Source organism: Petromyzon marinus, chromosome 43, assembly GCF_048934315.1.
Source record: "Petromyzon marinus isolate PM22_M1 ecotype Great Lakes invasive population chromosome 43, UKy_Petmar_22M1.pri1.0, whole genome shotgun sequence".
Classification (NCBI taxonomy): domain Eukaryota; kingdom Metazoa; phylum Chordata; class Hyperoartia; order Petromyzontiformes; family Petromyzontidae; genus Petromyzon; species Petromyzon marinus.
The window spans coordinates 17,140,599-17,167,444 of record NC_133709.1 but is presented as its reverse complement, the minus strand read 5'-3'; the positions used below and the strand labels follow the sequence as shown (position 1 = coordinate 17,167,444).

The 26,846-nt window shown below is 52.1% G+C and overlaps 1 protein-coding gene across 1 annotated transcript in view; it reads left to right on the top strand.

Annotated features, from left to right (window-relative positions):
* Positions 1–26,846, top strand: part of LOC116957802 (uncharacterized) — a 61,827-nt gene that overhangs the window by 20,627 nt on the left and 14,354 nt on the right. The gene's annotated exons all lie outside the window — the stretch shown is intronic.

Below are 26,846 nucleotides of genomic sequence, written 5' to 3'. Positions count from 1 at the left end.
GCTTTGCGATCAGGTAAGCAACTTCGTACGATGCTGTCAGGATCGGTTTGTTAATAGGTACAAATCCAAGAGCAGGCAGAGTGGCCCTTTCATCGAATCTGGCTCTCTTCACCCTGAATTCAGCAAGTGTTGTGTTCTTGTATTCCCCGTCTCCATGCAGCTTCAAGAAGTGTTCCTTTAGTTTTGCCGGTGCAAGACTAGAGTTGCTCAACTTGGCGTTGCAAATCATGCAGATAGGACGCTCACTCCCATCACGTTCCGTGATACATGAGAATCCATGTTGTACATATTCGTCCGACCACTTTCTTCTTTTGCCCGACATAGTTAGTATGGATAAAATATTAAAGAAATCACACGACGTACGACAACAACAGTCACACGTTGACTACTGAGTACGCACTAAATTCCCCGCAGCGCTGATTGGCCAAGCAGTGTAGCATGATCATCTGCAGCCAGTGATGGCCAAGCGGGCCGTGTGTGTCATCACAAATTTACACAATAATTCAAGTGTGTCCGGACCTCCGTGGCGGGGGCTCTGCCGAACCCCTGAGATCGACTCACCGAACCCCTGGGGTTCGATCGAACCCAGGTTAAGAACCACTGGTCTAAGGGTAGTTTTAGTCTATGGGCAGTGTTAGTCTAAGGGTAGTGTTAATCTAAGGGTAGTGTTAGTCTAAGGGTAGTGTTAGTCTATGGGTAGTGTTGGTGTATGGGCAGTGTTAGTCTAAGGGTAGTGTTAGTCTATGGGTAGTGTTAGTCTATGGGCAGTGTTAGTCTCAGGGTAGTGTTAGTCTAAGGGTAGGGTTAGTCTCAGGGATGTGTTAGTCTAAGGGTAGTGTTAGTCTATAGGCAGTGTTAGTCTAAGGGTAGTGTTAGTCTAAGGGTAGTGTTAGTCTATGGGCAGTGTTAGTCTAAGGGTAGTGTTAGTCTATGGGTAGTGTAGGCTATGGGCAGTGTTAGTCTAAGGGTAGTGTTAGTCTAAGGGTAGTGTTAGTCTATGGGCAGTGTTAGTCTAAGGGTAGTGTTAGTCTAAGGGTAGTGTTAGTCTATGGGCAGTCTTAGTCCAAGGGTAGTGTTAGTTAAAGGGTAGTGTTAGTCTATGGGCAGTCTAAGGGTAGTGTTAGTCTATGGGCAGTGTTAGTTAAAGGGTAGTGTTAGTCTATGGGTAGTGTTAGTCTGTGGGTAGTGTTAGTCTAGGGGTAGTGTTAATCTAGGGGTAGTGTTTAGTTTAAGGATAGTGTTAGTCTAGGGGTAGTGTTAGTCTAGGGGTAGTGTTAGTCTAGGGGTAGTCTAAGGGTAGTGTTAGTCTAGGGGTAGTGTTAGTCTAGGGGTAGTCTAGGGGTAGTCTAGGGGTAGTGTTAGTCTAGGGGTAGTCTAGGGGTAGTGTTAGTATAGGGGCAGTCTAGGGGTAGTCTAGGGATAGTGTCAGTCTAGGGGTAGTCTAGAGGTAGTCTAGGCATAGTCTAGGGGTAGTCTAGGGGTAGTGTTAGTCTAGGGGTAGTGTTAGTCTAGGGGTAGTCTAGAGATAGTGTTAGTCTAGGGGTAGTCTAGCGGTAGTCTAGGGGTAGTCTAGGGGTAGTGTTAGTCTAGGAGTAGTCTAGGGGTAGTCTAGGGGTAGTGTTAGTCTAGAGGTAGTCTAGCGGTAGTCTAGGGGTAGTGTTAGTCTAGGGGTAGTCTAGGGGTAGTCTAGGGGTAGTCTAGGGATAGTGTTAATCTAGGGGTATTGTAGGGGTAGTCTAGGGGTAGTCTAGGGGTAGTGTTAGTCTAGGTGTAGTCTAGGGGTAGTCTAGGGGTAGTGTACGTCTAGGGGTAGTCTAGGGGTAGTGTTAGTCTAGGGGTAGTTTAGGCGTGTTTTAGGGGTAGTGTTAGTATAGGGGTAGTCTAGGTGTAGTCTAGGGGTAGTGTTCGTCTAGGGGTAGTCTAGGGGTAGTGTTAGTTCAGGGGTAGTCTAGGGGTAGTCTAGAGGTAGTCTAGGGGTAGTGTTCGTCTAGGGGTAGTCTAGGGGTAGTGTTAGTCTAGGGGTAGTCTAGGGGTAGTCTAGGGGTAGTGATCGTCTAGGGGTTGTCTAGGGGTAGTGTTAGTATAGGGGTAGTCTAGGGGTAGTCTAGGATAGTGTTAGTCAGGGGTAGTCTAGGGGTAGTGTTCGTATCGAGGTAGTCTAGGGGTAGTGTTAGTCTAGGGGTAGTCTAGGGGTAGTCTAGGGGTAGTTTTCGTCTAGGGGTAGTCTAGGGGTAGTGTTAGTCTAGGGGTAGTCTAGGGGTAATCTAAGGGTAGTCTAGGGATAGTGTTAGTCTAGGGGTAGTCTAGCGGTAGTCTAGGGGTAATCTAGGGGTATTGTTCGTCTAGGGGTAGTCTAGGGGTAGTGTTAGTCTAGGGGTAGTCTAGGGGTAGTCTAGTGGTAGTCTAGGGGTAGTGTTAGTCTAGGGGTAGTGTTAGTCTAGGGGTAGTCTAAGGGTAGTGTTAGTCTACGGGTAGTCTAGTGGTAGTCTAGGGGTAGTGTTAGTCTAGTGGTAGTCTCGGGGTAGCCTAAGGGTAGTCTAGGGGTAGTGTTCGTCTAGGAGTAGTCTAGGGGTATTGTTAGGCTAGGTGTAGTCAAGGGGTAGACTAGGGGTAGTGTTCGTCTAGGGGTAGTCTAGGGGTAGTCTAGGGGTAGTCTAAGGGTAGTATTAGTCTAGGGGTAGTCTAGGGGTATTCTAATGGTAGTGTTCGTCTAGGAGTAGCCTAGGGGTAGTGTTAGTCTAGGGGTAGTGGTAGTCTAGTGGTAGTGTTAGTCTAGGGGTAGTGTTAGTCTAGGGGTAGTCTAGGGATAGTGTTAATCTAGGGGTAGTCTAAGGGTAGTGTTAGTCTACGGGTAGTCTAGTGGTTTTCTAGGGGTAGTGTTAGTCTAGGAGTAGTCTAGCGGTGGCCTAAGGGTAGTCTAGGGGTAGTGTTCGTCTAGGAGTAGTCTAGGGGTATTGTTAGGCTAGGTGTAGTCAAGGGGTAGACTAGGGGTAGTGTTCGTCTAGGGGTAGTCTAGGGGTAGTCTAGGGGTAGTCTAAGGGTAGTATTAGTCTAGGGGTAGTCTAGGGGTATTCTAATGGTAGTGTTCGTCTAGGGGTAGCCTAGGGGTAGTGTTAGTCTAGGGGTAGTGGTAGTCTAGTGGTAGTGTTAGTCTAGGGGTAGTGTTAGTCTAGGGGTAGTCTAGGGATAGTTTTAGTCTAGGGGTAGTCTAAGGGTAGTGTTAGTCTACGGGTAGTCTAGTGGTTTTCTAGGGGTAGTGTTAGTCTAGGAGTAGTCTAGGGGTGGCCTAAGGGTAGTCTAGGGGTAGTGTTAGGCTAGGTGTAGTCAAGGGGTTGTCTTGGGGTAGTGTTAATCTAGGGGTAGTCTAGGGGTAGTCTAGGGGTAGTGTTAGTCTAGGGGTAGTCTAAAGGTAGTGTTAGTCTACGGGTATTCTAGTGGTAGTCTAGGGGTAGTGTTAGTCTAGTGGTAGTCTAGGGGTAGCCTAAGGGTAGTCTAGGGGTAGTGTTCGTCTACGAGTAGTCTAGGGGTATTGTTAGGCTACGTGTAGTCAAGGGGTAGACTAGGGGTAGTGTTCGTCTAGGGGTAGTCTAGGGGTAGTCTAGGGGTAGTCTAAGGGTAGTATTAGTCTAGGGGTAGTCTAGGGGTATTCTAATGGTAGTGTTCGTCTAGGGGTAGCCTAGGGGTAGTGTTAGTCTAGGGGTAGTGGTAGTCTAGTGGTAGTGTTAGTCTAGGGGTAGTGTTAGTCTAGGGGTAGTCTAGGGATAGTGTTATTCTAGGGGTAGTCTAAGGGTAGTGTTAGTCTACGGGTATTCTAGTGGTTTTCTAGGGGTAGTGTTAGGCTAGGTGTAGTCAAGGGGTTGTCTAGGGGTAGTGTTAATCTAGGGGTAATCTAGGGGTAGTCTAGGGGTAGTCTAAGGGTAGTATTCGTCTACGGGTAGTCTAGGGGTAGTCAAATGGTAGTGTTTGTCTAGGGGTAGTCTAGGGGTAGTGTTAGTCTAGGGGTAGTCTCTGGGTAGTCTAGGGGTAGTCTAGGGGTAATGTTAGTCAGTCTAGGGGTAGTCTAGGGGTAGTCTAGTGGTAGTCTAGGGGTAGTGTTAGTCTAGGGGTAGTTTAGGGGTAGTCTAAGGGTAGTGTTAGTCTAGGGGTAGTCTAGGGGTAGTCTAGGGGTAGTGTTAGTCTAGGGGTAGTGTTAGTCTAGGGGTAGTCTAGGGGTAGTCTAGGGGTAGTGTTCGTCTAGGGGTAGTCTAGGGGTAGTGTTAGTCTGGGGGTAGTCTAGGGGTAGTCTAGGGGTAGTGTTAGTCTAGGGGTAGTCTAGGGGTAGTGTTAGTCTAGGGGTAGTGTTAGTCTAGGGGTAGTCTAGAGGTAGTCTAGGGGTAGTCTAAGGGTAGTGTTAGTCTATGGGTAGTCTAGGGGTAGTGTTAGTCTAGGGGTGGTGTTAGTCTAGGGGTAGTCTAGGAGTAGTGTTAGTCTAGGGGTAGTCTAGGGGTAGTGTTAGTCTAGGGGTAGTGTTAGTCTAGGGGTAGTCTAGGGTAGAGTTAGTCTAGGGGTAGTCTAGGGGTAGTATGTATGTACGTTGGATTTCTTTCGCACCGTACGTAGCCAACCGTGCTAATTGGAGGTGCGGAGAAGGACAACACCAAACACACACACACCACACACACCCTACACACACCACACACAGCACACACACACACACCACAAACACCACACACACACCACACACATCACACACACACACCACACACACACCACACACACACCACACACACACCACAAACACACCACAAACACCACACACACATCACACACACACCACACACAGACATCACACACACACCACACACACCACACACACACATCACACACACATCACACACACACACATCACACACAACACACACACCACACACATTCACCACACACACACCACACACACACATCACACGCACACCCTACACACACCACACACATCACACACACACAGCACACACACATCACACACACAGCACACACACACCACGCACATTCACCACACACACACCACACACACCACACACACATCATACACATCACACACACCACACACACATCACACACACACACATACCACACCACACATACACACACCACACAACATTACATACACCACACACACCACACACACATCACACACACCACACACACACATCACACACACACACACATCACACACACACATCACACACACACACACACCACACACACAACACACACACCACACACATATCACACACATCACACCACACACACCACACCACACACACATCACACACACAACACACACAGACACCACACACACAACACACACACAACACACACACATCACACACACACTCACACACCACACACACAACACACACACCATACACACATCACACACACACATCACACACACTGACACCACACACACACACACACCACACACACATCACACACACACACATTACACACACACATCATACACACACACCACACACACACACACCGCACACACACCACACACACACATCACACACACAAACACCACACACACATCACACACACTCACACACCACACACACACACATCACACACACCACACACACACATCACACACACACACATCACACACACTCACACACCACACACACACCACACACATCACACACACACACCACACACACCACACACACGCCACACACACACCACACACACACATCACACACATCACACACACACCACAGACACACCACACACACACCACACACACATCACACACACACACCACACACATCACACACACACATCACACACACATCACACACACACACCACATCACACACATCACACACCACACACACACACACCACACACACACCACACATATCACACACACACACACACATCACACACACCACACACATCACACACACACCATACACACACACCACACACACATCACACATCACACACACCACACACACACCACACACACATCACACACACACACCACACACATCACACACTCATCACACACAACACACACAACACACACACACACACCACACACACCACACACATATCACACACACACATCACACACCACACACATCACACACACACCATACACACACACCACACACACATCACACATCACACACACCACACACACACCACACACACATCACACACACACACCACACACATCACACACTCATCACACACAACACACACAACACACACACACACACCACACACACCACACACATATCACACACACACATCACACACACACACATCACACACACACCACACACACACACCACACACATCACACACACAGAGAGTCACCACACGCGCCCTGCACGCGACCACAGCGCTGCTTATGGAGGCCGCACCCCGCCCCCCTCCCGCCACCCCCCGCCCCCCTCCCGCCCCCCGCCCCCCTCCCGCCCCCCTCCCGCCCCCCTCCCGCCCTCCCCCCGCCCCCCTCCCGACACCCCCCGCCCCGCTCCCGCCCCCGGCCGTTATCTGCGCGGCACGAGGTGACAGCTCTCATCACGAGCGAGAGGCGAGACGCGGGGAGCCGGGGGAGGGGCCGGGGGGGAGCGGTGGTGCGGCGGTTAGCGCTGCGCTGCGCTATGAACCTGGCGACCCGGGTTCGATTCCCGCTCACGGCCAACACCGGTGACGATTATCTGAACGGGTTCTGGGCCTTCCCTACGTCGACTCAGCCTTAAATGAGTACCTGGTGCGGTGTGTAAACATCGCCACTAGGGAGACAAAGGCGGTCGGGCGTAGTGCTGGCCACCCACCCCCTCGTGTACCTTTCCGGCCTTCATAGGTGCTCGCTAACAGCACTTGCCCCTACAGTCTGTTCAGGCTATATGGGGGATCTTTGTCTTTGGTGTGTGTGTCAGTGTGCGTGGACCGGTTCTGGCTCCTGCCACCATGAGGGGTGGACAGTCCTCTACTCGGGGCAGCAGACTGCCAAACAGCAGGGTGTGGCTCTTCTTTTGAACAAAAGAATGAAGGGGGCGTGGGAGCGTGGCGGTGAGGTGTGGGAAGCTGTAAGCCCCAGGCTACTTTGGGCTCGCCTTCCCATCAACCGGAGGCGAGGAATAGTGGTCGTTGTTACTTATGCCCCCACCGAAGACGAACATCCGTGGAGGGATGCAGGCAAAGCCGATGAGTCAGATGCCTTCTATGACCTCCTGTCACAGGTGCTGGCTAAAGTGGCCCCTCGGGATAGAGTGATCTTTACTCTTTGGTTCTATTGGGTAAAGTCACGTAGGTGAAAATAAAATAACAAAAAATCACGACGTTTCGGCCACAACACAAGCGGCCTTCATCAGGTGAAGGGACGAGACTGTCTGGAGGACAGCGCTGGAGTGGGAGAGGCCACGCTTAGATCACGACCTTTAAGCTGTGTGAGAAGAAAAAGACCAAGCGCCTTGACAAAGGAATTAGCATATAATTTAGCATTGAAATGGCTCATTGAAATAGCTAAGTTAAAGTATACACATCCGCAGAGGTACCCCTTGACAAAGGAATTAGCATAGAATTTAGCATTGAAATAGCTGAGTGATTAGCTTGTAACTGTTCACAGAAATAGCTATGTTAAAGTTAGAGCATATACATCCACCGAGGCACCTAGTACTCATCAAACAGGAGAATTTAGCGAAACACAACAACGCTCAGACAGCGGACCTTTAAACTGTGTGCGAGCAAACAAGGTGTTCTGACAAAGAAATTAGCATAAAAATTAGCATTTGATTGGCGGATTTTAGGAAAGAGGTGGTGTACGTGCCATTTGGCGCGGGGGGGGGGGGGGAGGGGAAGTTTACCTATTGATGGTGTGAAAAGGGGAATTTATAAGAGCTGCAAAGGTTTGGGGTACCACTACTTGAAAAAATATACTGTACCATTGAAATTAGTTTAATGTTTAGTTCGATTTAGAACATCTTTCCAATAGTTGCTTAATTTGAAACCATCCTCTCGGTTGAAATTGTGTCTGTGTTTGTAGATCTGAATTGCTTCATGAACAAATCTCTGATAAAAGCCCGTGGGTTTGCAAAGAACCTTGGTATCGGAGAAAATTATATCGTGATCCTCCACAGCGTTGTAACAGTGATCAGCCACGGCAGAAGTATTCGTTTTGCCGTGTTTCAAATCTGATTTGTGCTCGCGAATTCGGTCAGAGACATGTCGCTTTGTCTCACCGATATAGCAATCACCGCAGGTACAACTCAACTAAATCTAGAATAGAGTCATCTTGTTGGGTGACTTCAATGCCCGAGTTGGTCATGATGCTGGCACCTGGTCTGGAGTGATTGGAGGGCATGGGCCAGATCAGCTCAATAATAACAGTAGGAGGCTGCTAGATTTTTGTGCAGCCCATGGGCTTGTAATTACCAACACGCTGTTCCGACATCGGCGCATCCACACAACATCATGGATGCATGCCGGGTCCAAGCAATAACATCTGCTGGACAACATAGTGACGGACCAGCGGATGCGAGCCCATGTCCTTGAAGCCAGGACCTACCGTGGAGCTGATCTGCCCTCTGACCATCGACTAGTCATCTGTAAGATGCGCCTGCCATTCTTCCACTCCGGTGGTGGGTGTATACCCAGGACCCCATTTCAACCTAAAGTGGCCTGGTCTCAGTTATCTGATGAAAGTTGCAAGCGAGAATTTCATCATCGCTTGCGGCTAGGGTTGGCATCGTCCCCCACTCCTCCTGATTTCGAGGGTAAATGGACGAGGTTTAGGACTGGGACTCATGCAGCTGCAATGGCTGCTTTGGGTACGCGGTCCAGACCTCCACAGAGACCCTGGCTTACAGAGGAGGTGTTCAGGATGGTTGAGAAAAAGCGACTGGCCCACTGTTATCGGCTACAGAATCCCACGTCAGAGAATGAGGAGGCTTACCGCAGCCTTCGCTCGGAGGTTCGGAGAGCCGTGAGGCGCTGCAAGGATGGGTGGTGGTCGCGGGTTGCTGAGGAGATGGAGTCTGCCTCAATGGCCCATGATCACAAATCTCTATTTAACTCCATCAAAAAAAGTAACCTGCAGCGCCACACCTAGTACCTTCATTAGGGGAAAAAACGGTGATCCAATCTCCGACCCCCAGGAACAGGTTTGCAGATTTGCTGAGTATTTCTGTGAGGTCCTGCGGGAGGGGAAATCCCTCAGCCAGGAAAACATCGTGGCACAAAGTGGGGATCACCCTGCTGAGGCTGCGGTGCCTCAAATATTGGAAGAAGTCACCCCCTGTGAGTGGCTGGCTGAGGTGCGATCTGTTGAGGAAGTACTGAAGGCGATCCGGAGTCTGAGACCAGGAAAGGCACCGGGTAGAGATGATCTCCCAAGCGAAATGCTGAGGGAGGGTGGCGTTTGTGGCCTGACTGCCCTATATGACATCATAACAACAATCTGGACCACTGGACGGATTCCGCTGGATTGGAAGGATGCCCTGGTGGTCCCCCTCTTTAAGAAGGGGGACCGCACAGACTGTAACAACTACAGGGGCATCTTACTCCTCAGTGTGCCGGGAAAGATCCTGGCAAGGATTATTCAACATCGCCTTGCCAAGCACGCTGAGGAGAGCCTTGCGGAGCCCCAATGCGGTTTCAGGAAAGGGCGGTCCTGTACAGATGCCATATTTTCTGTAGAGGTGTAGGGAATTCCAATAAGACCTACATCTCTGCTTTATTGACCTGGTCAAGGCCTATGATACCATCAGTAGGCCTGGGCTCTGGGTTGTTCTTCGTGCTTTTGGAGTCCCTGACCCTCTGCTGACGATCATTAAGGACCTTCATGATGGTGAGCGGGTCCGGATAAAACTACGTGGCCGGGAATTAGAGCCATTCCCTGTACACCGTGGGGTGCGACAGGGATGTCCTCTGGCTCCCACATTATTTAACATCAATTTTTACCACGTAGTTCGTGAAGCCTTCAATAGCTGTACCGGGGGAATCTCCATATGGTACAGATATAATGGGAGGCTGATTGATGCCCGGGTGCGGTCAAGGGATGGCTCCCTATTGCTCAACCACGTTATGTATGCTGATGATTTGGTAATAGCTGCTCATTCAGAGGAGGATTTGGAGACGCTGCTGCTGGGACTGGAGCGTGCCACTAAGAGATGGGGCCTTACCATCAGCCCCCCCAAAACTAAGCACCTGCCTGGGTATTTTGTACCATCGGACACTCCACCCCCACATCTCCCAATCGGTGATGGGGCAGTTGTGGAGAGAGTGGAGAGTTTCCCATACCTGGGCAGTGTGCTCATGACCGGCTCCAGTTTAACAGCAGAGGTCTCACTCCGAATCAGTCGAGCAGCATTATCTTTTCATCGGTTTGCTAACGCTGTGTGGAAGCTACCTGGTCTGTCGCTCCGCACTAAGCTTCAGGTCTTCTCGGCCACGGTCATTCCCTCCCTTCTCTACGCTTGCGAAACGTGGACCCCCCTAATAGAACATCTTCGCCGATTAGAAACATTTAGGCTGGCCTGCCTACGATCCATCCTGGGTTTAACCAGACTGGATTGTGTGAGGAGCTCACAAATTCTTGAAAGATCTGGGCAAGGTCCCATCGGTGAGCTCCTCAGGCAGGCAAGGCTGCGTTGGCTGGGTCATGTAGCCCGCATGCCCAGCCACCACATGCCGAAACAGATTTTGTTCGGCCGGATCGAGGGGGCTAAACGGGCGCGGCACGGGCTAGAGAAGAGATGGAGTGATGTGGTACAGGAGGACGTGGAGCTGAGTGGACTTGCCAATGACTGGTACCATCGGTGTCAAGATCGGCCTCTGTGGAGGAGGCTCGTGAAGGACGCTGCTGGGCAGTTGGAGGCAGTCGTCCTCCAACAACAACGGAGGGCGGAGGAGCGACGCTCACAACAACGAGCGGAGCGCCGGGTGGCTAAATCACAGCAGGTTGGCCCAGTAGGGGGCACAGGTGGTGCACCAGCCAGTCATCTCAGTCAGTCGACCCGTGGCACCTGGGTCTGCCCCGTGACCTCCTGCCCGCGGGCGTTCAACACTTCACGTGGCCTCAAGGTGCACATGGCCTGGCACAAGCGTCGTGGTGACGTCACCACCACTTAGTGGCGAATGGCGGTTGTTGTTGTGTGTGTCGGTATGCGTGGTGTGTGCGTGTGTCGGTGTTCGTGTTGTGTGTGTTTCTAGGTGTGCGTGGTGTGTGTCGGTGTGTATGGTGTGTGTGTGTGTGTCGGTGTGGGTGGTGTGTGTGTGTCGGTGTGGGTGGTGTGTGTGTGTCGGTGTGGGTGGTGTGTGTGTGTGTCGGTGTGGGTGGTGTGTGTGTGTCGGTGTGGGTGGTGTGTGTGTGTCGGTGTGGGTGGTGTGTGTGTGTCGGTGTGCGTGGTGTGTGTGTGTGTCGGTGTGGGTGGTGTGTGTGTGTCGGTGTGGGTGGTGTGTGTGTGTCGGTGTGAGTGGTGTGTGTGTGTGTCGGTGTGGGTGGTGTGTGTGTGTCGGTGTGGGTGGTGTGTGTGTGTCGGTGTGAGTGGTGTGTGTGTGTGTCGGTGTGGGTGGTGTGTGTGTGTCGGTGTGGGTGGTGTGTGTGTGTGTCGGTGTGGGTGGTGTGTGTGTGTCGGTGTGGGTGGTGTGTGTGTGTCGGTGTGGGTGGTGTGTGTGTGTCGGTGTGAGTGGTGTGTGTGTGTGTGTGTCGGTGTGGGTGGTGTGTGTGTGTCGGTGTGGGTGGTGTGTGTGTGTGTCGGTGTGGGTGGTGTGTGTGTGTGTCGGTGTGGGTGGTGTGTGTGTGTCGGTGTGCGTGGTGTGTGTGTGTGTCGGTGTGCGTGGTGTGTGTGTTTGTCGGTGTGCGTGGTGTGTGTTGGTGTGCATGGTGTGTGTGTGTTGGTGTGTATGGTGTGTGTGTCGGTGTGCGTGGTGTGTGTGTCCGGGGCCTTATCATCAGCTCCACCAAAACTAAGCACCTGCCTGAGTATTTTGTACCATCGGACACTCTACCCCCACATCTCCTAATTGGTGATGGGGCAGTTGTGGAGAGAGTGGAGAGTTCCCCATACCTGGGCAGGGTGCTCCTGAGCGGCTCCAGTTTGACAACAGAGGTCTCACTCCGAATCAGTCGAGCGGCATTATCTTTTCATCGGTTGCGTAAGGCTGTGTGGAAGCTACCTTTTCTGTCGCTCCGCACTAAGCTTCAGGTCTTCTCGGCCACGGTCATTCCCTCCCTTTCTAAGCTTGCGAAACGTGGATCCCTCTAATGGAACATCTTCGCCGGTTATAAACATTTACGCTGGCCTGCCTACGATCCATCCTGGGTTTAACCAGGCTGGATTGTGTGAGGAGCTCGCATATCCTTGAAAGATCTGGACAAAGTCCCATCGGTGAGCTCATCCGGCAGGCAAGGCTGCGCTGGCTGGGACATGTAGCCCGCATGCCCAATCACCGCGTGCCGAAACAACTTTTGTTCGGCCAGATAGAGGGGACTAAACGGGCGCGGCACGGGCTGGAGGAGAAATGGAGTGACGTGGTACAGGAGGATGTGGATCTGAGTGGACTTGCCGATGACTGGTACCAGCCGTGTCAAGATCGGCCTCTGTGGAGGAGGCTCGTGAAGGACGCTGCTACTGGGCAGTTGGAGGCAGTCGCCCTCCAACAACAACGGAGGGCGGAGGAGCGACGCTCACAACAACGAGCGGAGCGCCGGGTGGCTCAAGCACAGCAGGTTGGCACAGTAGGGGGCACAGGTGGTGCATCAGCCAGTGATCTCAGTCATCTTAGTCGACCCGTGGCACTTGGGTCAGCCCCGTGACCTCCTGCCAGCGGGCGTTCGACACCTCATGTGGCCTCAACGTGCACATAGCTTGGCACAAGCTTCGTGGTGATTGTTGTTGTGAATCTGTGTGTGAGTCTGTGTGTCACAACACTGCGACGACACCGAGGAGCGATGTCGTCGCGTTCCCCTGAGCCGCGCGTTCAGAGCGGACGCGCGGCCCCTGTTGGGGCGAGATGTGATCAGCGAGAGCGGAAACTCCACTAAACGATCGGCGGCAGGGAGACAGCGGTGGAGAGAGAGGGGCGCGTGAGAGGGTGGGAGAGAGATGGGGGGAGGGAAAGAGGAGGGGGGCGGGAGAGAGCGGGAGAGAGAGAGGGGAGGTGAGAGAGAGAGGGGTGTATAAGAGAAGGGAGAGTGGGCGAGAGAGCGGGGAGGAGAGCTGGGCCAGGGAGAGAGAGGGTGAGAGAGAGGGGGACTGGTGAACGAGTAGCTATGAGCTACCCTGTTCTAGTGAGTGAGTGGAGTTTGTGTGTTCTCACCCTACTCTTTGGTTCTATTGGGTAAAGTCACGTAGGTAAAAAAATAAAATAACAAAAATCACGACGTTTCGGCCACAAACAAGCAGCCTTCATCAGGTGAAGGGATCAGGCTGTCTCGAGGACAGCGCTGGAGTGAAACACAGCCACGCTTAGACCGCGGACCTTTAAGCTGTGTGCGAGAAAACAAGGTGTCCTGACAAAGAAATTAGCATAAAAATTAGCATTTGATTGGCCGATTTTAGAAAAGAGGTGGTGTACGTGCCGGTGGACTTGCCGTTTGGCGCGTGGGGGTGGAGTTTACCTATAGATGGTGTGAAAAAGGAATTTATAAGAGCTGCGAAAGTTTGGGGTACCACTACTTGAAAAATATACTGTACCATTGGAATTAGTTTAATGTTTAGTTCGATTTAGAACATCTTTCCAATGGTTGCTTAATTTGAAACCATCTTCTCGGTTGAAATTGTGTCTGTGTTTGTAGATCTGAATTGCCTCGTGAACAAATCTCTGTTAAAAACCCGTGGGTTTGCAAAGAACCTTGGTATCGGAGAAAATTATATCGTGATCACCCACAGCGTTGTAACAGTGATCAGCCACGGCAGAAGAATTCGTTCCGCCGTGTTTCAAATCTGATTTGTGCTCGCGAATTCGGTCAGAGACATGTCGCTTTGTCTCCCCGATATAGCAATCACCGCAGGTACAACTCAATTTGTAAACCCCGGGGTACTGTAAGTCAGGAATGATATCCTTCACGGATGGGATCAGATCACGAATTTTGTGTACTGTATTGAACCGGACCTGGATCTTGTGTTTGTTTAGAATTTTGGAAATCTTTTTAGTAACGCCTGCTATATATGGTAGTGTGATGGTTTTGACTGGAGTATCAAGTGGTTGTTTCTGTATGGAGGGAGAAACAGCTTGGCGGATGGTACGGTCAGAGTAACCATTCCTTTTGAGGGCCAGGTGTACATGTTTTAATTCACTGGTCAGGTGGTGTTGGTCCGAAATGCAATGAGCCCTATGGTATAAAGTTTTGATGAGATAATTATTTTGGGCTGGGTGGTGTTGGGAATCAGGTTTCAAGTAGGAATCTGTGTGGATGGGTTTCCTGTAGACAGAATGCCCCAATGAGCCATCAGGTCTCCTCTCAAACAGAACATCTAAGAATGGAAGCTTGCCATCTTTCTCCACTTCCAGGGTGAATTTGATGGCGGGATGTCTGGAATTGATGTGGTGTAGGAAAAGGTTCAGAGCTGGGAGGCCATGTGGCCAAAAGACGAAAGTGTCATCCACATTTCTCTTCCACAGGGAAGGTCTGAGGGTGGAAGTCTGGATGGCGTCTGATTCAAATTTCTCCATGAAAACATTGGCTATCACTGGTGACAAGGGGGGTCCCATGGGGGTACCCTCATTTTGTTTGTAGAAGGAGCCATTCCAAGTAAAGTAGGTATTGTTGAGGCAGTGCCTAACCAGTGCAGGTGTGTCGGGGTCTAGTCCATGTTGGACCAAATTTTCAATTATTTCAATGGTATCAGGTACTGGGACCTTGGTGAACAAAGAGGCCACATCGAAGCTGACAAGGATATCGTCAGGGGACAGTACAACGTCTTGACCATAGAGACCAATTGGGCTGAGTTAAGTACTGCTGAGGCGGTCTTGCCAGTGAAAGGCAGCAAGGTATCTGATAGAAAACGGGCTAGTCTATAGGTAGGGGAGTTGATTGTGGATACGATGGGTCGTAGTGGGGTGCCTTCTTTATGAATCTTGGGAAGACCATAGAATCTAGGGGGTCTTGCAGCAGAATGTTTTAGGGAGGGACGTTTAGTTGGGTCGATTAGGGAGGTCGAACTTGTGATGATCTTGTTGGTTTTTATCGCTAGGCTATTGGTAGGCTCATTTTTTTATTTTTGAGTAACTTCCATCGTTGAGCAGATTCTGGATTTTGTTGTTGTATGAATCTTCATCCATAATAACAGTAGCGTTGCCTTTATCGGCTGAGAGGATGACTATATCACTTCTGTTTTTTTTAATTCGCGAGTTCAGAGCGTTCATTTTTGCTGATGTGACTAATGGGGTTCTTAGCATTCTTAAGAATAGTGGCTATTTCAGCTCTCGCAACGTCTGCTTGGATGTGTCCTACGCCTTTGAGGGCTACATCGACCTGAGAGATGATAATCATCTACTGGTATGTGTTTTGGGGTGACAGCAAAATTCAGTCCCCTAGCCAGTACTGTTTTCAGATTGTCCGAAATCGGGGTGTTACTCTGATCAATGACGATTTTGTTAACATCTAGTTTTGTTATATGTGGAACTGGGTTCTTCTTTGATAGGGGGTTGAATTTAGAAATCAGGTTAGCTTTACATTTGACTGACAGTGACTCAGCAGAAGAAGCAGTCATGTTGTCTACGTGATTCCAATCAGAAGGTGACATTTTTTGTGTTAACATTAAATGAGCTTGTTCTCACCCTGTTCTAGTGAGTGAGTGTGAGTGAGTGGAGTTTGTGTGTTCTCCCCCTGTTCTAGTGAGTGAGTGAGTGGAGTTTGTGTGTTCTCACCCTGTTCTAGTGAGTGAGTGAGTGGAGTTTGTGTGTTCTCACCCTGTTCTAGTGAGTGAGTGAGAGTGAGTGGAGTTTGTGTGTTCTCCCCCTGTTCCAGTGAGTGAGTGTGAGTGAGTGAGTGGAGTTTGTGTGTTCTCCCCCTGTTCTAGTGAGTGTGAGTGGAGTTTGTGTGTTCTTCCCCTGTTCTAGTGAGTGAGTGAGTGGAGTTTGTGTGTTCTCCCTCTGTTATAGTGAGTGAGAGTGAGGGGAGTTTGTGTGTTCTCACCCTGTTCTAGTGAGTGAGTGAGAGTGAGTAGAGTTTGTGTGTTCTCCCCCTGTTCTAGTGAGTGAGTGTGAGTGAGTGAGTGGAGGTTGTGTGTTCTCACCCTGTTCTAGTGAGTGTGAGTGGAGTTTGTGTGTTCTCCTTCTGTTCTAGTGAGTGAGAGTGAGTGGAGTTTGTGTGTTCTCCCCCTGTTCTAGTGAGTGAGTGTGAGTGAGTGAGTGAAGTTTGTGTGTTCTCACCCTGTTCTAGTAAGTGAGTGAGAGTGAGTGGAGTTTGTGTGTTCTCCTCCTGTTCTAGTGAGTGAGTGTGAGTGAGTGAGTGAAGTTTGTGTGTTCTCACCCTGTTCTAGTGAGTGAGTGAGAGTGAGTGAGTGGAGTTTGTGTGTTCTCACCCTGTTCTAGTGAGTGAGTGAGAGTGAGTGAGTGGAGTTTGTGTGTTCTCACCCTGTTCTAGTGAGTGAGTGAGTGGAGTTTGTGTGTTCTTCCCCTGTTCTAGTGAGTGAGTGGAGTTTGTGTGTTCTCCCTCTGTTCTAGTGAGTGAGAGTGAGTGAGTGGAGTTTGTGTGTTTTCACCCTGTTTTAGTGAGTGTGAGTGAGTGAGTGGAGTTTGTGTGTTCTCACCTTGTTCTAGTGAGTGAGTGAGGGGAGTTTGTGTGTTCTCACCCTGTTCTAGTGAGTGAGTGAGTGGAGTTTGTGTGTTCTCCCCCTGTTCTAGTGAGTGAGAGTGAGTGGAGTTTGTGTGTTCTCACCTTGTTCTAGTGAGTGAGTGAGTGGAGTTTGTGTGTTCTCACCCTGTTCTAGTGAGTGAGTTGAGTTTGTGTGTTCTCACCCTGTTCTAGTAAGTGAGTGGAGTTTGTGTGTTCTCACTCTGTTCTAGTGAGTGAGTGGAGTTTGTTTGTTCTCACCTTCTTCTGCAGACTGTGTGTGTGAGTGCGAGAGGGCGTGAGTAATTGTGTGTGTGTGTCATAGTGTCAGCGTGTGTGTGCGTGTGTGTATTCTCTCCCCCTGTTCTGTGTTCAGGCATGGAGTTTCCCCCTAGATAAAACAAAACAAACCTGCACACACACAGACACAAAGATCTCCCGTATAGCCTTAAAAGACTGTTGGGGCATGGGCTGTTAGCGAGCACCTATGAAGGCCGGAACGGTACACGAGGGGGTGGGTGGCCAGCACCACGCCCGACCTTCATAGGTGCTGCCACTCGCTGACAGCACTTGCCCCAACATCCTGTTACGGGCTATACGGGGAATCTTTGTCCGGTGATGTTTCAGCGTTGGGATGTTTCTTCCAATACCGCTTGCGTGTCTGTGTGTGTGTGTCTGTGCGTGTGTCTGTGCGTGTCTGTGTGTGTGTGTCTGTGCGTGTCTGTGCGTGTCTGTGTGTGTGTCTGTATGTGCCTGCCTGGGTATTTTGTACCATCGGACACTCCACCCCCACAACTCCCAATCGGTGATGGGGCAGTTGTGGAGAGAGTGGAGAGTTTCCCATACCTGGGCAGTGTGCTTATGACTGGCTCCAGTTTAACAGCAGAGGTCTCACTCCGAATCAGTCGAGCGGCAATATCTTTTCATCGGTTGCGTAACGCTGTGTGGAAGCTACCTGGTCTGTCGCTCCGCACTAAGCTTCAGGTCTTCTCGGCCACGGTCATTCCCTCCCTTCTCTATGCTTGCGAAACGTGGACCCCCCTAATGGAACATCTTCGCCGGTTAGAAACATTTAGGCTGGCCTGCCTACGATCCATCCTGGGTTTAACCAGACTGGATTGTGTGAGGAGCTCACAAATCCTTGAAAGATCTGGGCAGGGTCCCATCGGTGAGCTCCTCCGGCAGGCAAGGCTGCGATGGCTGGGTCATGTAGCCCGCATGCCCAGCCACCGCATGCCGAAACAGCTTTTGTTTGGCCGGATTGAGGGGGCTAAGCGGGCGCGGCACGGGCTAGAGAAGAGATGGAGTGATGTGGTACAGGAGGACGTGGAGCTGAGTGGACTTGCCGATGACTGGTACCAGCGGTGTCAAGATCGGCCTCTGTGGAGGAGGCTCGTGAAGGATGCTACTGGGCAGTTGGAGGCAGTCGCCCTCCAACAACAACGGAGGGCGGAGGAGCGACGCTCACAACAGCGAGCGGAGCGCCGGGTGGCTAAAGCACAGCAGGTTGGCACAGTAGGGGGCACAGGTGGTGCATCAGCCAGTCATCTCAGTCAGTCGACCCGTGGCACCTGGGTCTGCCCCGTGACCTCCTGCCAGCGGGCGTTCGACACTTCACGTGGCCTCAGGGTGTACATAGCCTGGCACAAGCGTCGTGGTGACGTCACCGCCACTTAGTGGCGAATGGCGGTTGTTGTTGTTGTTGTTATGTGTCTGTGGGCGTGTCTGTGCGTGTCTGTGTGTGTGTCTGTGCGTGTCTGTGTGTGTGTTTGTGTGTCTGTGCGTGTCTGTGTGTGTGTCTGGGCGTGTCTGTACGTGTCTGTGTGTGTGTCTGTGCGTGTCTGTGTGTGTGTCTGTGTGTCTGTGCGCGTCTGTGTGTGTGTCTGGGCGTGTCTGTACGTGTCTGTGTGTCTGTGCGTGTCTGTGTGTGTGTGTCTGTGCGTGTCTGTGTGTGTGTGTCTGTACGTGTCTGTGTGTGTGTGTCTGTGCGTGTCTGTGCGTGTGTCTGTTCGTGTCTGTGTGTCTGTGTGTCTGTGCGTGTCTGTGTGTGTCTGTGTGTGTGAGTGTGCGCTGTGTGTGTGTCTGTGCGTCTGTGTGTGTGTCTGTGCGTCTGTGTGTGTGTGTGCGTGTCTGTGTGTGTGTCTGTGCGTGTCTCTGTGCGTGTGTTTGTGTGTCTGGGCGTGTCTGTACGTGTCTCTGTGTGTGTGTGTCTGTGTGTGTCTGTGTGTGTGTCTGTGTGTGTCTGTGTGTGTCTGTGTGTGTGTGCGTGTCTTTGTCTTTTTGTCTGTGCGTGTGTCTGTGCGTGTGTTTGTGTGTCTGTGCGTGTCTGTGCGTGTCTGTGCGTGTCTGTGTGTGTCTGTGTGTGTGTGTCTGTGCGTGTCTGTGTGTGTGTGTGTCTGTGCGTGTGTGTCTGTGCGTGTCTGTGTGTGTTTCTGTGCGTGTCTGTGTCTGTGTGCCTGTGTCTCCCCAGTAGCGATATTTACACACTGCACCAGGTATTCGTTTTGAGGCTGAGTCGACCTAGGGGAGGACCGGGACCGGTTCAGATAATCGTCACCGGTGTTGGCCGTGAGCGGGAATCGACCTCGGGTCACGGGGTTTGTAGCGCAGCGCAGTGCGCTAACCACTGCACCACCGCTGCCCAATATCAATACAGCCGCCATTCGCCACTAAGTGAAGGTGACGTCACCACGGTGGCTGTGCCAGGCCATGTGCACTTTGAGGCCACGTGAAGTGTCGAAGGCCCGCTGACAGGAGGAGTGTAGGGGCAAGTGCTCTTAGCGAGCACCTATGAAGGCCGGCACGACACACGAGGGGGTGGGTGGCCAACACCACGCCCGGCCGCTTTTGTATCGCCAGTGGCGATGTTTACACACTGCACCGGTTACTAATTTGAGACTGAGTCGACCTAGGGGAAGCCCAGGACCGGTTCAGATAATCGTCACCGGTGTGGCCGTGAGTGGGAATCGAACTCGGGTCACCAGGTTCGTAGCGCAGCACGCTTACCGCTGCACTAGACACACACAGACACTCATAAACACATACACAGACACACAAAGACATACACAGACACACAAAGACACACACACAGACACAAAAAGACACAACAACAACCGCCATTCGCCACTAAGTGGCGGTGACGTCACCACGACGCTTGTGCCAGGACATGTGCACCTTGAGGCCACGTGGAGTGTCGAACGCCCGCTGGCAGGAGGTCACGGGGAAGACCCAGGTGCCACGGGTCGACTGACTGAGATGACTGGCTGATGCACCACCTGTGCCCCCAACTGTGCCAACCTGCTGTGCGTTAGCCACCCGGCGCTCCGCTCGTTGTTGTGAGCGGCGCTCCTCCGCCCTCTGCTGTTGTTGGAGGGCGACTACCTCCAACTGCCCAGTAGCGTCCTTCACGAGCCTCCTCCACAGAGGCCGATCTTAACACCGCTGGTACCAGTCATCGGCAAGTCCACTCAGCTCCACGTCCTCCGGTACCACATCACTCCATCACTTCTCTAGCCCGTGCCGCGCCCGTTTAGCCCCCTCGATCCGGCCGAACAAAAGCTGTTTCGGCATGCGGTGGCTGGGCATGCGGGCTACATGACCCAGCCATCCCAGCCTTGCCCGCCGGAGGAGCTCACCGATCGGACCTTGCCCAGATCTTTCAAGGATTTGTGAACTCCTCACACAATTCAGCCTAGTTAAACGCAGGATGGATCGTAGGCAGGCTAGCCTAAATGTTTCTAACCGGCGAAGATGTTCCATTAGGGGGGTCCACGTTTCGCAAGCGTAGAGAAGGGGGGGAATGACCGTGGCCGATAAGACCTGAAGCTTAGTGTGGAGCGACAGACCAGGTAGCTTCCACACAGCGTTAAGCAACCGATGAAAAGATATTTCCGCTCGACTGATTCGGAGTGAGACCTCTGCTGTTCAACTGGAGCCGGTCATAAGGACACTGCCCAGGCATTGGAAACTCTCTACTCTCTCCACAAATGCCCCATCACCGATTGGGAGTTGTAGGGATGGAGTGTCCGATGGTACAAAATACCAAGGCAGGTGCTTAGTTTTGGTGGGGCTGATGGTAAGCCCCCATCTCTTAGTGGCACGCTCCAGTCTCATCAGCTGCGTCTCCAACTCCTCCTCTGAATGAGCAGCTATTACCAAATCATCGGCATACATAACGTGGTTGAGCAATAGGGAGCCATCCCTTGACCGCACCCGGGCATCGATCAGCCTCCCATTATATCTGTACCAAATGGAGATTCCCCCGGTACAGCTATTGAAGGCTTCAGGAACTACGTGGTCAAACTAGATGTTAAATAATGTGGGAGCCAGAAGACATCCCTGTCGCACCCCAAGGTGTACAGGGAATGGCTCTGACTCCCGGCCACGTAGTTTTACCCGGGCCCGCTCACCAACATGAAGGTCCTTAATGATCGTCAGCAGAGGGTCAGGTACTCCAAAAGCACGAAGAACAACCCAGAGCCCAGGCCTACTGATGGTATCATAGGCCTTGACCAGGTCAATAAAGCAGAGATGTAGGTCTTGCTGGAATTCCCTACACCTCTGCTGTAGCAAACGGACAGAAAATATGGCATCTGTGCAGGACCACACTTCCCTGAAACCGCATTGGGGCTCCGCAAGCCTCTCCTCAGCGTGCCTGGCAAAGCGATGTTGAATAATCCTTGCCAGGACCATTCCCGGCACACTGAGGAGTGAGATACCCCTGTACCGGCGGAACCCGTCCAGTGGTCCAGACTGTTGTTTTGATATCATATAGGGCAGTCTGTGCAAAAACGCCACCCTCCCTCAGCATTTCGCTTGGGAGATCATCTCTGCCCGCTGGCTTTCCTGGTCTTTGACTCCGGATCGCCTTCAGTACTTCCTCAACAGATGGCACCTCAGCCAGCCACTCACAAGGGGTGACTTCTTCCAATATTTGAGGCACCACAGCCTCAGCAGGGTCATCCCCACTTTGTGACACGATGTTTTCCTGGCTGAGGGATTTCGCCTCCCCCAGGACCTCACAGAAATGCTCAGCAAATCTGCAAACCTGTTCCTGGGGGTCGGAGATTGGATGACCGTTTTTCCTCCTAATGATGGTAATAGGTGTGGCGCTGCAGGTTACTTTTTTGATGGAGTTAAATAGAGATTTGTGATCGCGGGCCACTGAGGCAGACTCCATCTCCTCAGCAACCCGCGACCACCAGCGATCCTTGCAGCGCCTCATGGTTCTCCGAACCTCTGAGCGAAGGCTGTGGTAAACCTCCTCATTCTCTGACGTGGGATTCTGTAGCCGATGACAGTGGGCCTGTCGCTTTTTCTCAACTATCCTGAACACCTCCTCTGTCAGCCAGGGTCTCTCGGGAGGTCTGGACCGCGTACCCAAAGCAGCCAATGCAGCTGCATGAGTGACAGTCCTAAACCTCGCCCATTTAGCCTCGACATCCGGAGGAGTGGGAGACAATGCCAACCCCAGCCGCAGGCGATGATGGAATTCTCGCTTGGAACTTTCATCAGATATCTGAGACCAGGCCACTTTAGTTTGGAATGGGGTCCTGGGTATACACCCACCACCGGAGCGGAAGAATGGCAGGCGCATCTTACAGATGACAAGTCGATGGTCAGAGGGCAGATCAGCTCCACGGTAGGTCCTGGTGTCAAGGACATGGGCTCGCATTCGCTGGTCCGTCACTATGTAGTCCAGCAGATGTTCTTGCTTGGACCCGGCATGCATCCATGATGTTGTGTGGATGCGCCGATGCCGGGACAACGTGTTGGTAATTACAAGCCCATGGGCTGCACAAAAATCTAGCAGCCTCCTACCGTTGTTTTTTAGCTGATCTGGCCCATGCCCTCCAATCACTCCAGACCAGGTGCCAGCATCATGACCCACTCGGGCATTGAAGTCACCCAACAAGATGACTCTATCCCGAGGGGCCACTTTAGCCAGCACCTGTGACAGGAGGTCATAGAAGGCATCTGACTCATCGGCTTTGCCTGCATCCCTCCACGGATGTTCATCTTCGGTGGGGGCATAAGTAACCAAGACCACCACTCCTTGCCTCCGATTGATGGGAAGGCGAGCCCAAAGTAGCCTGGGGCTTACATCTTCCCACACCTCACCGCCACGCTCCCACGCCCCCTTCATTCTTTTGTTACACAACAACAACAACCGCCATTCGCCACTAAGTGGCAATGACGTCACCACGGCGCTTGTGCCAGGCTATGTGCACCCTGAGGCCACGTGAAGTGTCGAACGCCCGTTGGCAGGAGGTCACGGGGCAGACCCAGGTGCCACGGGTCGACTGACTGAGATGACTGGCTGATGCACCACCTGTGCCCCCTACTGTGCCAACCTGCTGTGCTTTAGCCACCCGGCACTCCGCTCGTTGTTCTGAGCGTCGCTCCTCCGCCCTCCGTTGTTGTTGGAGGGCGACTACCTCCAACTGCCCAGTAGCATCCTTCACGAGCCTCCTCCACAGAGGCCGATCTTGACACCGCTGGTACCAGTCATCGGCAAGTCCAGTCAGCTCCACGTCCTCCTGTACCACATCACGCCATCTCTTCTCTAGCCCATGCCGCGCCCGCTTAGCCCCCTCAATCCGGCCGAACAAAAGCTGTTTCGGCATGCGGTGGCTGGGCATGCGGGCTACATGACCCAGCCATCGCAGCCTTGCCCGCCGGAGGAGCTCACCGATCTGACCTTGCCCAGATCTTTCAAGGATTTGTGAGCTCCTCACACAATCCAGTCTGGTTAAACCCAGGATGGATCGTAGGCAGGCCAGCCTAAATGTTTCTAACCGGCGAAGATGTTCCATTAGGGCGGTCCACGTTTCGCAAGCATAGAGAAGGGAGGGAATGACCGTGGCCGAGAAGACCTGAAGCTTAGTGCGGAGCGACAGACCAGGTAGCTTCCACACAGCGTTACGCAACCGATGAAAAGATATTGCCGCTCGACTAATTCGGAGTGACACCTCTGCTGTTAAACTGGAGCCGGTCATATGCACACTGCCCAGGTATGGGAAACTCTCCACTCGCTCCACAACTGCCCCATCACCGATTGGGAGTTGTGGGGGTGGAGTGTCCGATGGTACAAAATACCCAGGCAGGTGCTTAGTTTTGGTATGGCTGATGGTAAGGCCACACCTCTTAGTGGCACGCTCCAGTCTCAGCAGCAGCGTCTACAACTCCTCCTCTGAATGAGCAGCTATTACCAAATCATCAGCATACATAACGTGGTTGAGCAATAGGGAGCCATCCCTTGACCGCACCCGGGCATCGATCAGCCTTCCATTATATCTGTACCATATGGAGATTCCCCCGGTACAGCTATTGAAGGCTTCACGAACTACGTGGTCAAAATAGATGTTAAATAATGTGGGAGCCAGAGGACATCCCTGTCGCACCCCAAGGTGTACAGGGAATGGCTCTGACTCCCGGCCACGTAGTTTTACCCGGGCCCGCTCACCATCATGAAGGTCCTTATTGATCATGAGCAGACGGTTAGGTACTCCAAAAGCAGACACACAAAGACACACACACAGACACTCATAGACACATACACACAGACACACAAAGACACACACACGGACACTCATATACACACAAAGGCACACACACAGACACACACACAGACAGACACACACACACAGACAGACACACAACAACAACAGCCGCCATTCGCCACTTAGTGGCGGTGACGTCACCACGACGCTTGTGCCACAGACACACACAGACACACACACACACAGACACGCATACAGATACACACAGATACACACACATATACTCACACAGACACAGACACACATATACACACACAGACACACACACATATACACACACACAGACACACACATATATACACAACAACAACAACCGCCATTCGCCACTAAGTGGCGGTGACGTCACCACGACGCTTGTGCCAGGCTATGTGCACCGTGAGGCCACGTGAAGTGTCGAACGCCCGCTGGCAGGAGGTCACTGGGCAGACCCAGGTGCCACGGGTCGACTGACTGAGATGACTGACTGATGCACCACCTGTGCCCCCTACTGTGCCAACCTGCTGTGCTTTAGCCACCTGGCGCTCCGGTCGTTGTTCTGAGCGTCGCTCCTCCGCCCTCCGTTGTTGTTGGAGGGCGACTGCCTCCAACTGCCCAGTAGCATCCTTCACGAGCCTCCTCCACAGAGGCCGATCTTGACACCGCTGGTACCAGTCATCGGCAAGTCCACTCAGCTCCACGTCCTCCTGTACCACATCACTCCATCTCTTCTCTAGCCCGTGCCGCGCCCGCTTAGCCCCCTCAATCCGGCCAAACAAAAGCTGTTTCGGCATGCGGTGGCTGGGCATGCGGGCTACATGACCCAGCCATCGCAGCTTTGCCTGCCGGAGGAGCTCACCGATGGGACCCTGCCCAGATCTTTCAAGGATTTGTGAGCTCCTCACACAATCCAGTCTGGTTAAACCCAGGATGGATCGTAGGCAGGCCAGCCTAAATGTTTCTAACCGGCGAAGATGTTCCATTAGGGGGGTCCACGTTTCGCAAGCGTAGAGAAGGGAGGGAATGACCGTGGCCGAGAAGACCTGAAGCTTAGTGCGGAGCGACAGACCAGGTAGCTTCCACACAGCGTTACGCAACCGATGAAAAGATATTGCCGCTCGACCGATTCGGAGTGAGACCTCTGCTGTTAAACTGGAGCCAGTCATAAGCACACTGCCCAGATATGGGAAACTCTCCACTCTCGCCACAACTGCCCCATCACCGATTGGGAGTTGTGGGGGTGGAGTGTCCGATGGTACAAAATACCCAGGCAGGTGTTTAGTTTTGGTGGGGCTGATGGTAAGGCCCCACCTCTTAGTGGCACGCTCCAGTCTCAGCAGCAGCGTCTCCAACTCCTCCTCTGACTGAGCAGCTATTACCAAATCATCAGCATACTTAACGTGGTTGAGCAATAGGGAGCCATCCCTTGACCGCACCCGGGCATCGATTAGCCTCCCATTATATCTGTACCATATGGAGATTCCCCCGGTACAGCTATTGAAGGCTTCACGAACTACGTGGTCAAAATAGATGTTAAATAATGTGGGAGCCAGAGGACATCCCTGTCGCACCCCAAGGTGTACAGGGAATGGCTCTGACTCCCGGCCACGTAGTTTTACCCGGGCCCGCTCACCATCATGAAGGTCCTTAATGATCGTGAGCAGAGGGTCAGGTACTCCAAAAGCACGAAGAACGACCCAGAGCCCAGGCCTACTGATGGTATCATAGGCCTTGACCAGGTCAAATATACACATATATATACACACACACAGACACACACACATATACACACACACATACACACACAGACACACACACACATAGACACACACAGGCACACACACACATAGACACACACACACAGACACACACACACATTGACACACACACATATACACACACACACAGACACACACACAGACACACACAGACACACACATATACACACAGACACACACATACACACACACACACAGACACACACACACATAGACACACACACACATAGACACACACTCACACACAGACACACACACACATAGACACACTCACAGACACACACTCACAGACACACACTCACACACGCAACAGCAGCTGCGGCAGAGCTGCAACGTTACCGCTCCCCCGCGCTGCGTGACTCCAATCACGAGGACGACATTGATGCACTTCCCGACGTCAAGCAGACTTCAGCGTGGTTCCCTTCTAGAAGCAACATTCACGCTCTCGCTGACTCATCCAGAGGGTGGCACGAGTGATTACGATCACCCCCCCCACATCCCCCCACCCCCCTATTTAAACATCATCAGAATGACCACCGAGCAAGGAGCGGCTTTTGGAATTGGTGTCGCTTTGCTCTCTAACTTCTCCGGTGTGTCCCTGAGTGAGTGGGGTGTCTGTTCATGGATCACCCTGAATATTTATGAATGGGCGCACGTTTATTTTTGGAAGAGGGGGGTGGGGCGAGCGCGGTTTTTTGTGTGAATGGGCGCGTGCGTGTTTATTGGGATTAGTCCCTCGTGTGTTTGTGA